Consider the following 13,445-nt stretch of genomic DNA (forward strand, 5'->3'; position numbering starts at 1 on the left):
TCACTAAAATAGTATCCTCTTCAAAGTGATGAAAATTGAAAAAAACTGTCCTTGCAGAGAATACAGAAGACAGAAAGCTGGAGATGCTTCAAAGAATTACCTGTGCCCCCTTGACTGTACATGGTGGATTCTGGATCTGAGAATTTTTCCTACCACACACTAGTTTGAGAAGTAGCCACAACCAAAGAATTTCTCCCTTTTTATCCTCTTCCCTCTTTCTATTGAACAACATAATCTTCCACCAGATGGAAAGGCTTCCATCTATACCAGGGGTCTCAAACTCAAATGACCCCGAGGGCCGCATGAGGACTAGTGCATTGGCCCGAGGGCCGCATCACTGACACGCCCCCTTGCTGCCCCTGGCCCCACCCCCAATCCACCCCTTCCATGAGGCCCCGCCCCTGCCCTGTCTCTTCTCCACCTCCTCCCCTAAGCGCGCGCAGTTTTAATAAATATATACACTCAGTAATGCACCTCACTCAAAGGACAAAACACGCACTTAGATTTACTGCCTAAGGCTCTGGGAGGGAGTTTGGGTGGGGGAGGGGGTCTGGATGCAGGCTCTGTGCTCGATGCAGGCTCCAGGCTGCGGCAGGGGGTGGGGGTGCAGGCTTTGGGACGGAGTTTGGGGATAGGAGGGAGTGCAGGGGTGAGGGCTGTGGGGCTGAGGATGAGGGGTACATGATGCAGGAGGGGGCTCAGGGCTAGGGAAGAGGGTTGGGCTGTGGGGTGAGGGCTGTGGATGAGGGGTTCATGATGCGAGGGGGCTCAGGGCTAGGGAAGAGGGTTGGGCTGTGGGGTGAGGGCTGTGGATGAGGGGTTCATGATGCGAGGGGGCTCAGGGCTAGGGAAGAGGGTTGGGCTGTGGGGTGAGGGCTGTGGATGAGGGGTTCATGATGCGAGGGGGCTCAGGGCTAGGGAAGAGGTTTGGAGTGTGGGGTGAGGGCTGTGGATGAGGGGTTCATGATGTGGGGGCGCTCAGGGCTGGGGCAGAGGATTAGGGTGCGGGGGGATGAGGGGTTCATGATGTGGGGGCGCTCAGGGCTGGGGCAGAGGATTAGGGTGCGGGGGGATGAGGGCTTAAGGAGGTGGGGGCGCTCAGGGCTGGGGGAGAGGCTTGGGGTGTGTTGGGGGATGTGGCCTCTGGCTGGGGCTGAGGATTAGGGTGCAGGGGGATGAGGGGTTCATGATGTGGGGGTGCTCAGGGCTGGGGCTGAGGATCCGGGGGCCGGGGGATGAGGGCTCTGGCTGGGGCTGAGGGTTTGGGGTTGGAGAGGCTCAGGGTAAGGGAAGCCTGCCTTGCCAGTACTGGCGGAGGGCAGGCACTAGGACCCTGCACCCTAATCCTCAGCCCCAGCCAGAGCCCTCATCCCCCCACACCCTAATCCTCTGCCCCAGCCCTGAGCGCCCCCACATCATGAACCCCTCATCCCCCCGCACCCTAATCCTCTGCCCCAGCCCTGAGCGCTTCCCCCCAGCCCGGCCCCGGCGGGTCCCGCTTCCCTTCCCCCGGCCCGGCCCCGGCGGATCCCGCTTCCCCCCCCCCTCCCTTACCCGAGCGCGTCTCCGGCGGTCCCGCTCAGAGCCGCGTGGGGAGGGGGCGGGGCTGTGAGCTCCCCGCCGAGCGCAGCGCTCAGCCCAGAGCTCCCAGCCCCGCCCCCTCCCCACGCGGCTCGGATCGGGGCGGGGCTCAGGCGCTCGGACGGAGACTCGGCGCTCTATGCGCCGAGGCTCCAGGAGAGGGGCGGAGGCGGGAGCCTCCGCTTTTCTCTTGGGGGCCCCTGCGGAGCTCCCCTGGGGAGCTCCGCGGGCCGCAGGGAAGAGCTCCGCGGGCCGCATGTTTGAGACCCCTGATCTATACCCTCAGAAGTCAATGTCCCTCCAGACCCAGGTTGTCAACCAGTGGCAGGTACTTAAATCTTAAGGTCAAACACTTCAGTGGCAATATGATAGAAGTGTGCACTGAAATGTGATTTGTATTATGAGGTCTCTCTCAGAATGCCATCTGTGAAGCAGCCACCTTCCCCGTACGCACACTCAGAGGAAGTAAACATGCTGTGCAGCAAAAGTACACGGAAAGGCCCTGAAAGTTTAGGGTTTTTAATAGGCAATATTTGACTCTTCTAATCAGCACTAATCTGACAAAGAATTTGGAGCAAATATCATTCTGGTAGTTTTATATTGTCAAGTGCCAAGTAATGCTAAAAGGCGAATTTGGAATGATAAAATTAGTGCATAATATCAGACATACATCAGTGAACAGCAAGACAGCACTGAGTCCAACCTCTGACATTTTTGTCCCTTTTTCTCAATCCCACTTTCAGAGTAATACAAGGTAGGTAGAGTATGCAAATACAATTTTCCAGAGTCTTGTTCTTTCCCTAGGGCACTTCCCTCTGAAACCTCATTTAAAGCAGAGGTTCTCAACCGCCATCACAGTTGTCACTAATTGGTGCCCTTGCTGGCCATCTTAGCAGAAGCCCCAAAAATTGAATGCATGTGAGGGAGTCTTCACCCCATAGGGGTTTCCCCCACAGGTTAGAATTGAAATACTGCCTGGGAAGCATTGGGAAAACTGTTGGTATTACTAATTTTACTTTGGATCAGCTCTGGGCTTAGGTTATCAATGCCATACGTATGAAACCTTTCATAAGCACTAAAACATATTTTTAGAAAAAGATAAAATAACAACCTAGGTGTTTAGCAGCATCTTATAAATCTGCAAAATACTTTGCTGTGAAGATGTTCAGGTACACAGTAAATTGCCGAGAAAGTTTAGTTGCCAGTTTTTTGCTTTGGGAGTTGAGTACTAGATAGCCTTAGAGGTCTTTGGTCTCCGTCTCCTGTCAGGAGTGGTAAAGCATTGATACAGGGGAGCTTGGTGATAAGTTAGCCTTCATGCTCAAACCTTATGATAGCAGTGCACAGATTAATGTTGATCCTTCTGCCATAGCCAGTTCCCTGCATTCTATTCCCACAGCAGGGATACAGGGCGCAAGTACAGGTAGGGGATCCAATGAGAACACAGCTCCTAAGCAAGCTGTACTGCTGGAGGGTAGGTGCCGTCAGTGTGTATGTTATAGCCTTCAGGACAGTGGGACTGAGATCTACACTTTTCACTACAGATCTCAAAGAGTTTGTAGGTGTGCTCTCTCATCTCCATGGGAAGTCAAATCCCCACTTGTCTTATGTGCAGGATACCTCAGAACTTCTGGCAGTTCTGTCTCATGGAAACTCTGTTGGAGGACACGATCCAGCTCATAAATACTTAAAAGCAAAGAAATTCCTAGTTAAGCCTGAAATACCTTCTTGCCTTATAGTATTCCCCGATGCCTAAATATCATAGTTCGTGGGTCTCCAAACAGTGGTCTTATACTGTTGTTGCTATTATTTATTCCTTTATAGAGTCTTCTGCCTGCGGTTCAGAATGCTTTTCACAGGAAAAGTAGTGCTGTAAATAAAGACACATAACACAACCCAGAATATCAGAAACCACTTTACAAATAATGTGCAGGGATTGTAAGTGAACAAAAAATTAGAGTCCTTTCCTACAGTGTGTCCTGGCTCTGGAACTTCTATGAAATCCCCTGGGTTGTGAACATGCAGCTGCAGCCATACAACAGAGCCCTTTGTCAGAATAGGGGTTTTTTTTAAATTCTCGTTAAGAAATCATTTTAAAATTTACTCTTCTAGGTTTGAGTCAGACTGCAATATTTTTTTTATAAATGTTGTGTATCCGTGTGCATGTTTGGGTGTGTATGAATGTGATATAACATGACACAACTGAAATTGTAAGGAAATCTAATTTTAACTTGCAGTTGATTTATGAAATGATGCTGAATTCTTTGAGTTTGTGAAAATAACATATGATACTAATAATCCTTTAGAACTGATTTAGCACCAAATCCTATTGGAGTGCCAGTAGGAAGCCAAGGATTTGTAACAAATCAATCACTTGTAGTGACATTTTTATTACTCTTTCAGAAATGCCATGCTTTAATTGTCTCCCCACTTCAAATCAACTGCTTAGTCTGGTTAAGCGAAAGCTTTCTTCCCAGATAGCCTGCTAGTTGTGACTGTCCTAGCTTTTGGAAACGTAAGCTCTATATACCTGCTGGCAGGAGCAGAACCAAGTACCTGTGAGGCAAGTCTCAGTGTGCATACAATTTAAGAGAGTGACAATGCCATATTGATTACTAGTCACATTTTCACTGATTTTTTTAAATTACTGGGCCAAATTCTGTGACTTATAGCCCATGGGATTGAAATAGATGTAAGTCAGCTCAGAATTTGACCTTTTTATTTTAAACTATGTGAAATTTTCTCCTGTGGTGTACAATTAAAAATGGCTTTGTTTTTATAACAACGGGAAAAATACTTCAGATGCTTTTACATCCTTTCTAGCCCAAATCCAAAAGATGAACTGTAGTGCAACTATAAATAGAAAATAAGCTTTAAGACACTGTTTCAGCAATGATGTCTTTGCCAGCTTGTAATAAAGGGGGTTCTTTTTTCCACAGACCGATTAAAGGACTCCTGATAAAATCTTTCTAGTCTCATTTTTTGTTCCTTACATAGATTAACCTTTTTATGGTTTACTGAAGCCAAAATACTGATTTGTCTCCAATTGGTTTGCAAACTTGTGAGCTGAACAAAAGTAACATGGCACCAAGGTCATGTCATGTAAGTGATAAACCTCATCAACTCTGGCACTCCGGAGGTCAGTGGTTTTGTTAACTCTGAGTTCTTGGCCTTGTGATTCTGACTTACTGGTATTATTATCTTTTCAAATGAGCAGATGGATTTTTTTTCTGTGTGTTTTTGCAGCCATTGAAATGCTGGCAATTAGCAATACTGAAAGAAAACCATTTCCTGTGTCTTCTGCCTGTGATAATATTGAAAGTCCACACAAAACCAGTACAGTAATGGTAGGTCAGGGGCATACACAGTTTGACACCAAAAACCACATCAGCAATTTGTCAGGAGCTGCATATTAAATAAAATGGGGCACATTGCAACCAACCTCATATTTAATATATCAGTGCAGACACAAAGAATCTGTGCATGCAATGTTCCATCTCTACACAAGCAGAAAGCTATTCAAATGAATATGGACCATAGCATGCAGGATCCTGTAGACTCTGCATATCCCATTTCTCTCTTTAAGATGAGGACAGCGAGCAACTGCACTGTAGACCTCCAAGGCATACATTCCACATTTGGGCTGCACTTTTTCCATCATGTACTAGATGGCTGGGTAATTATTTTGGAAGTGAATGACTCCATTATGTCAAATCTACCTTTATTGTACTTTGGTAGGACCTTCAGTTTATGCCACCTTAGAGGACACACTCAGACTAAAGTAAGATGTGCAGATTCCCAATCTTGGCATCTGATTAAAGGACAAAAAGCTGGGAAGCAAAATAATATGTGTGCCATGAAAGATGTGAATACTCCATGTAAGAAATTCTGTGTCAGGTCCAGGACTGCTTTCTGATGAGAGTAATGAAGTTTGTGCTGGATACTTCATTCAGGGAAAATAACTTATGATTGTATAAAGAGTGAGTTAGTTTTTTAGGGACTGTATGGCTGTAGGGTTGTTGACGCAAGTTTATTTTTGGAAGTTAATATTAAATGCTAAGACTAAGTTATGGCAAAGCTTGTGATAAATGGATATATAAAATGTGCTGTATGGCACTGCTGAAAAAAATGATGATGCAGTTGACTTGAATTAGAGAGGTAAAATAGCACTAGTGGATTTTTGAGAGAGGGGAGAAGAGGTTTTATAAAGTTTTTCAGTTCCATCTTGGAAGTGTTGTGGAGGAGCTAAGTAATAGCTGCACAGATAATCGCAGATTACAGTGTCATACAACTCCATTAACTAGGTGAAGAAAAAATAGCAACATTTTCATTTTAATGAGATGTCAGGTCTCTCCCTCGCTGTACCATGCATCTTAATGTACCTTGCTGTCTGTACTGACTTGAGGCTCCAAGGCTTTGTCATTACTTGGCAATTCCTTTCTCTAATTTCTTGTGACACATGGTGCTTAAATCCACAAGAAATGTGAGGTAAGGCAGGATTCCTGCAGACTGGCTCGCCTTAAGAAGAGGCTTCATTTACATTATTCATTAGATAAAGGCACTGATTTGCATCTCATTCTGGTTGTCTCAATTTCCAGGCAGAGGATGTAGGAGAATTCTCAAGATTGCTAATTTTTTATTATATTAACAGCATTCATATGGGAATAAGTCTCCATTGTTTGCTGCTCTGTATTTTGTTTTACACTTATCTTAAATGCCTCCAAAAATGATGTGCCATTGGTCCGGGGTGGGCAGACCTTTTGGGCCAAGGGCCACATCTGGGTGGGGAAATTGTATGCAGGGCCGGAGCATGGGGCTGGGTTGCAGGAAGGAGTGTGAGGTCGAGGAGGGGGGTGTGGTGTGCAGGAAGGGGCTCAGGGCAAGGGATTGGGGCAGAGGAGGGGTGTGGAGTATATGAGGGGGCTCAGGGAAAGGGGGTTGGGGTGCAGAAGGTGTGCGGACTGCAGGAAGGGGCTCAGGGCAGGAGGTTGGGGTGCACAGAGGTGCAGGGTGCAGCAGGGAGCTCAGGGGAGGGGGTTGGGGTGCAGGGTGTATGAGGGGGCTCAGGGCAGGGAATTGGGGTGTGAGGTGCAGGTAGGGGGCTTAGGGCAGGGAGTTGGGGGGCAGGGTGCAGGAGGGGTTCAAGCTCCGGCCTGGCACCGCTTACTTAAAGCAGCTCCGGGGTGGCAGCGGCGCGCACAGGGGCCAGGGCAAGCTCCCTGCATGCCTGCCCTGTCCCTGTCCCTGTCCCTGCGTCGCTCCAGGAAGCGCTGCGGCCCCTGGGGGAGAGGGAGCAGAGGGCTCTGCATGCGCCGCCCTTGCCGTACCTCCAGGTACCTCCCCCGAAGCTCCCATTGGACACGGTTCCCCATTCCCGGCCAATGGGCGCTGTGGGGGAGGTACTTGGTGCCAAGGGCAACACACGAAGCCCTCTGCCGCCCCGCCCAAGGGCCGCTTCTGAGAGCAGCACCGGACCCGCAGCACCACGGGGGGCAATCCCGCGGGCCGGATCCAAAACCCCGAAGGCCTGGATCTGTCCCTTGGGCTGTAGTTTGCCCACCCCTGCATCGGTCCTTTAATAGTAAAATATAGATCTCTACTCTTCACTGAAAGGTATTAAATTGCTATCATTACAATTTTAAACGTTTATTTATTTGAAGCATAATTCCATATGTAGTCAATACTTGTAATTAGATTGTAATTATTGTCTGGTTTCTGTTTTTATAAGGTTATAAAGTTCAGATGCAGAGGCTTGTATATGGTTGTGTATAATTTGATAGTATCTGCAGGGTTTTTTGCCATTCAGTAGTCTGAAGCAGTAGCATGTTAAGAATGTTACTCATTCTATTAAATAACACAGCTGTTAAGAAACACAGTAACCCAGATAACTTTCATCAGTGCTTTCTTCCCTCCTAAATCTAGCTAACTAATTTGCCTTATACTTAGCTTGCTCTCTCAACGTTTCATTCGGAAAGCTGGATTTCAAAAAGGAGGAGCTAACAGGTTTCACTGTTCTGTCTGCAGTATGTTGTGTGTTTTCATTAGCAGCAGCATTATATGAGCTCTGTCATCCTAAGGTCTTAAATGCAGAAAACGGTCTTTTGTTATGAATGATATGTCTCTAGTGAACCGAAGCAGGTTTAGTTATTTGGTATATATTCTTTAAAAAAAGTACAAAAAATACAATTAACCAGGAAAGGCTCTGAATATCCCTTTCCATTCCTTTTTACACTCCATCAGGAGCTAATGATTTCATCATGCATAGGTCTACCCAAGCTAGCTTTAATCAAGTGTACTAAAAGTAGCAGTGAAGCTGCTACAGCCACACATGCAATGGCACAGGCTAGTCATCTGAGTATGTACCCAGGGTCCCGGGTGGGATTGTACTCCGGTAGCTACCCTGTGCTGCCACACATGCTGCTGAAATGATGTCACTGCTATTTTAATGAGCTAGCTAGACCAAAGCTAGCCCAGGTATGTCTATGCTTGCTGCAATCACACCTCCCAATTACAGTGTAGACCAGGAGTTCTCAAACTTCACTGCACCACGACCCCCTTCTGACAACAAAAATTACTACAGGATCCCAGGAGGCCTCCCGAGCCCTGCCACCCAGGGTGGGGGAGGGGAACAAAGCCTGAAGACTTCAGCCCCAGGCAGTGGGGGGCTATAAGCTGAGCCCTATCACCCAGGGTGAAGCCCTTGGGCTTGGGTTTCAGCCCTGGGCTGTGGGGTCAGGCTTCAGCCCCAGACCCCAGCAAGTCTAACTCCAGCCCCGGTGACCCCATTAAAATGGTGTCATGACCCACTTTGGGGTCTCGACCCACATTTTAAGAACCATTGGTGTAGACATACCTTTAATAACCTACATTCATCTCCTCGGATAGTGGCTCACATGATTAAAACAAATTATTTATTAGTAGTAGTTTTAGTATTACCAACAAAGACCTCGGTTGGGTTGGGACTCCATTGTGTTAGGCTCTGTACAAAAACACAGGAAGGACAGTATCTTTGCCTCAAAGAGTTTACAGTCTAATTTGAAATGAGCTGCAGCACGAATGTAACAAGCAAAAGGAGGGAAGGGGCAGCAGGATGAGGGCAAGACTCATAAGATCTTGCAGTTACATAGACTATTTATGTGCACGATATGAGAGTTCCACATTATTTACAAGATTTTAAAAGTAAATAATATGTATTCATGACTGTCACTCAACCTCTCTATCATCAGATGGTTGATTTCTTGGAGGTGTCACTGCAGAAGTGAATCTGGAGGAAGAATTTGAAAGAGGAGAGGGTAGTACCTTTGCACATGAATTCAAGAAGGGCATTTCAAGCGTAAGAGACAGTGTCGTAGAAAGCACAGAGTGCAGATACATTGCAGTGATACAATCCCAAAAAGAGACAGGGCCTTGTCTACATTGTATCTTTTAATTGAATTTTCCTCTAGTTAGTAACTTGGCTGAATCTAAACATAGTTTATATCCACACACAGCATAGTTAATACATGGTTAGTAACCACATCAGTTCTTGTCAATGACCAAAGCTGGCACATGAGACTCTTTCTGTAACCAGGGCAAAACAGTACTCCTGTTCTTTTTGCAGATACAGACTAACATGGCTGCTACTCTGAAACAGGGCAAAACAGTTATTTTGCTGTGTAGAAGGAACTCCTATCTATCCAGGCTGGCCAGTCTGTCTTTCTCACAATTCTCTGTGCTATAGGAAATCCCTCTGTGTACTGGTGTGTGTCCTTCAGTCCATGCTTATGTCCTCTGGGCGTGCTGAGTATACTGGGGCACTATGGGACAGTTCTCCAGTTTTGTCCAGAATGTACAGATACAAACAGGGTTAGGCCTTGTGGTAGGTGTGGATATACAAATACAGTTGGCACACAGTTGCATTATATAGACCTAACTGAACAATGTTTTTGTTGTGAGTGGGTAGGATTACCAGATGTCTGGTTTTTACTGGAATGCCCAGTCGAAAAGGGACCCTGGTGGCTCCAGTCAGCACTGCTGACCGGGCCGTTAAAAGTCCGGTCAGTGGCGTAATGAGGGCCCAGGGCTAAGGCAGGCTCCCTGCGGGTCTCAGAAGTGGAGGCTAGGTCCCTACGGCCCTTAGGCGCATGGGCGGTGAGGGAGGCTCCGAGCGCTGCCCCCATCCCCAGAGCCGGATCTGCAGCTCCCATTGGTCAGGAACCGCAACCAGTGGGAGCTGCGGGGGCAGTGCCTGCGGGCACGAGGGCAGCATGTGGAGCCTCCCTGACTGCCTATGCGCCTAGGGGCCGCAGGGACCTAGTGGCCACATCCTGGGAGCCACAGTAAGTGCCGCTGCAACCCTGCACCTCAAACCCTCCCAATCCCTGCCCCAGCCCAGAGTCCCCTCCCACACCCAAACTCCCTCCCAGGTCCTGCATCCCACTCCCCCACACACCCCAAGCCCAGCCATAAGCCCCCTCCTGCACCCCAAACCCCTCATTCCCAGCCCCACCCAGACCCCACATTCCCAGCCAGAGCTCTCACCTCCCCCAACAACCCCAACCTCCTGCCGCAGCCTGGTGAAAGTGAGTGAGGGTGGGGAAGAGCAAGCAACAGGGGCTGGGGGGGGTGGAGTGAGCGGGGGGGCATCAGGAAAGGGGCAGGGGTGTTCCGTTTTGTGTGGTTAGAAAGTTGGCAACCTTATGAGTGGGTCTTCTGATGTGGGTTGTACTGGGCCTGAGAAAGAAAAAGGATGGTATAACAGGACTTCTGAATTCTAGGCTAGGGCAGTATGCTATGAGGCAGCAAATAGGTTTGATTTTGGGCCCAGTTAAGTCAATGGCAAAGTTCTCATTGATGTCATTGTTGCAAGATCAGGTCCATAGAGCACATGGCTGAGCTTGTTGAAGCCAACCAGGGAAAAGGGCGAGGGAATACCATTAATTGCAATGAGAGTGTGTTGTGAAATCTCCTAGTTTGTTTGAAAATCTCAATAGCAGTGTATGGGCTTTATTTTTTATACTGACTCTGGTAACATAGAATACCAGGTTTGGCCAAGAAGTGATCTAAACCATTTTATTATTCACTTGTGTTAACATTCTCAGAATGTTCTTCCCTAACTGCTGTTTGTACTGTCTGGATTCTGTGATTAATACTGTAATGCAAAGTAGATACTTCTCTTCTTTATAGCAGAGTCTGGCACCAGTGCTATATTTAAGGGTCTTCTGACATTTCCATTATAAACTCTGTGTTTGAGGCTGTCCTAGTTTGTATCAGGCTGAAGGTTGGCAAACAAATCCTGGAGGAGATTGGATTGTATTTTTGTAAGTAATAGCAGATTAAGCCAGGTCATCGAAAATATAGGGTTTTATCAGTTCAAGATTCTTATTTTTGTCATGTTTTTTTTTTCTTAGAAAAGTCTAAGTTTTAAATAATTAAATGTTTCAGGTACTTAGGGCTAAATGCTGCCCTTCACAAGGAAAAAAGTGCTTAAACTGAAGTTGTGGTGACCTACGTGCTACACAAAAAATAACATTTCTTCCACAATTAGAATAAACCTTTTCTTGAACACAGATCTTCCTGATCAGGCTGCCAGATAGTGCTTGCAGAGCTACACTTGTGAAGCACATAGTCAGTGTTCAGCCAATAGCTAGCTCCATGTCCATAACTAACAACTTTATAGCAGGTCCTAGTTCGGGTTTCAAAATGTAGAATGGGGTTCCAAGCAGTTTTTTTTAACTGACAGGACTCTGTAAAGACTATTTCTAACTAAGAATAGTTTTCTGAAGCATATTTTGAAATCAACATATTCTCCAAAGGCTTTTCCACAATGAATTATTCCAAATAATATTTATCAAAAACAAAATGTCCTATCACAGCTTGGCCAGTGCAGAGTGAGCAGAGCAGCTGTTCAATATTTATTTTTATCTTTGCTCTTCAATGAATGTTGGATCTCTGCCTCATCTAATGCCCATTCCTTGACCTTTACTGCATTTACTGAATAGCCCTGCCTCATTTGCTACAAACCTGTCCACTGATGGCTTATCTGTGTTCTCAGCTACACCTGTGTAAACTGGAAGTAAGTCCACTGAAGTGACTAGGTTCAGTCCATGGCCCCTGATCTGGCTGCCCTGTGCTGCCTTAGCAGCATGAAGTAGCTGGAAACAGCCTTAAAGAGGCAGCAAAGGATTTTTCCTTTTCACAGGTAGATTCCTGAGGTGGCATAGAGCTGGCAATGCCATTTCTCTACCATCTGTTCGTCTGGTTTCTCTCCACCTAGGAAGCTTGTCAGGGTAGGGGTGATGCCAGAGTGGGAAGATGTGGGGCAGAGCACATGGCATCCTGCCAGATCTGTAGTCAATGCGGCAATCCACAGGGTTGCTCCAAGTTATGCCAGAGGCTGTTTCACACCCCCTAGTCAGTCTTATCCAACCTGTACACTGAATGAGGCAGAGAGAGTTGTATGTAATCATGCAGTTAATGACTGTATTGTAAAGGTTACTGTGATGGGGTGTCTACCCCTGCTGGAGTAGCAAAGGGGCTAACATGAGTCAGAGATCTCAGCCCATCTGGTTGCACCTGGAGGGTTAGCATAATTAATGATGAAACCCAGCTGGGGAGGGGCTGGGTGTTGTTAACAGAGGAAGCTTGGAGCAGAAGGGATCTGCAGGGAGAAACTCTGCAATCATTCTCCCTATAGTAGGGCAAAGGGATCTGTTAGGAATAGGAATAGGAAGGCTCTGGCAGGGCAAGGAGAAAGCCCAGAGAAAATCTTGGCAGGAAGAAGTTCAGGAAGATGGCAGCAAGCAATCAAATTAAGCGCATCTTGACTGCCTGTACTAGAGTCCTTGGACTGGAACCCAGTGTAGGCGGTGGGCCTGGATTCCTCTACCAGCCACTTGTAAGGTGGTATGAATCCCCTCAGAAGGGGATGTGGACTATAGGAAGCCCTGAGAAAAAAGTACAAACCTCTAAGACCAGAATTGTAGGTGGAAGTGCAAGTGAAGGGGTTGGACATTCCATGGGTAGGGTTTGGAGTTGTTGTTGTTGTTTTTTGTCTAGTTAGTTTGTTGCTGTTTTTTTGTGGGGTTGCTTTTTTGTTTGTTACTAAGGAAGGGATGGGGACTAAAATGTGACCTGACTGGAGAGCTGAGTCATGCAAAGAGGCAGACCACAGCAGGACTGGGCTCAGAAGGGGGTCCTACATGGGGGAGAACTGCTATGCCACACCCAGCCACAAGAGGGTACTGTAGTGGTGAATCCTCTTCTACACACACAGAGGGGCACAGTTCAAGCTGCATAGGCAGCCTTAACTTTGCTTTTCCCTGATTCTGAAGAGTGTATATCCCTTCACTCCAGGATGAAAAATAGTCCAAGGACAGGGAAAAAAAGATACTATCCAAAATTTTCAAAAATGACTAGTGATTTTGAGTGTCTTCATTTTTTGGGTTCACAACCAAAGACACATTACAGAGGCCGTATTTTTGATAAAATAGATAGATAGATAGATAGATATGCTGAATATAATGAACCATGAAATTGTACTTTATACTAGAGTTAAAGAAAATGAGGATTGGAATAAAGGCACCATACTCTAGTAGCAGTAAGCCATTCCAGAGCATACATAGGGCACTTGTTGGCTGTCTGAAGGCACCTGACCTTCAGCCTTGTGTTCATTGAATACCCAATAGCACACCTGCCCTCTAGCGCACTTCCTCTTGTGCCTTACTAGTACAGTACATCCTTGTTATAACAAGCCCCTTGGGATCCAAGTCATTTGTTCGTTTATAGCTGTCAGCCCCTGCTGCAGCCACAGGTCTCGAGGTGGGATCCAAGGGATGGGTTCATTGTATCTGGAGGTTCATTATTATGAAGGGTGTTATAGCAAG

General features: G+C 46.8%; 1 protein-coding gene across 4 annotated transcripts in view; it reads left to right on the forward strand.

Moving 5' to 3' along the window:
• Positions 1 to 13,445, forward strand: part of NTNG1 (netrin G1) — a 212,354-nt gene that overhangs the window by 18,331 nt on the left and 180,578 nt on the right. The gene's annotated exons all lie outside the window — the stretch shown is intronic.

Source organism: Mauremys mutica, chromosome 8 (genome assembly GCF_020497125.1).
Source record: "Mauremys mutica isolate MM-2020 ecotype Southern chromosome 8, ASM2049712v1, whole genome shotgun sequence".
Taxonomy (NCBI): domain Eukaryota; kingdom Metazoa; phylum Chordata; order Testudines; family Geoemydidae; genus Mauremys; species Mauremys mutica.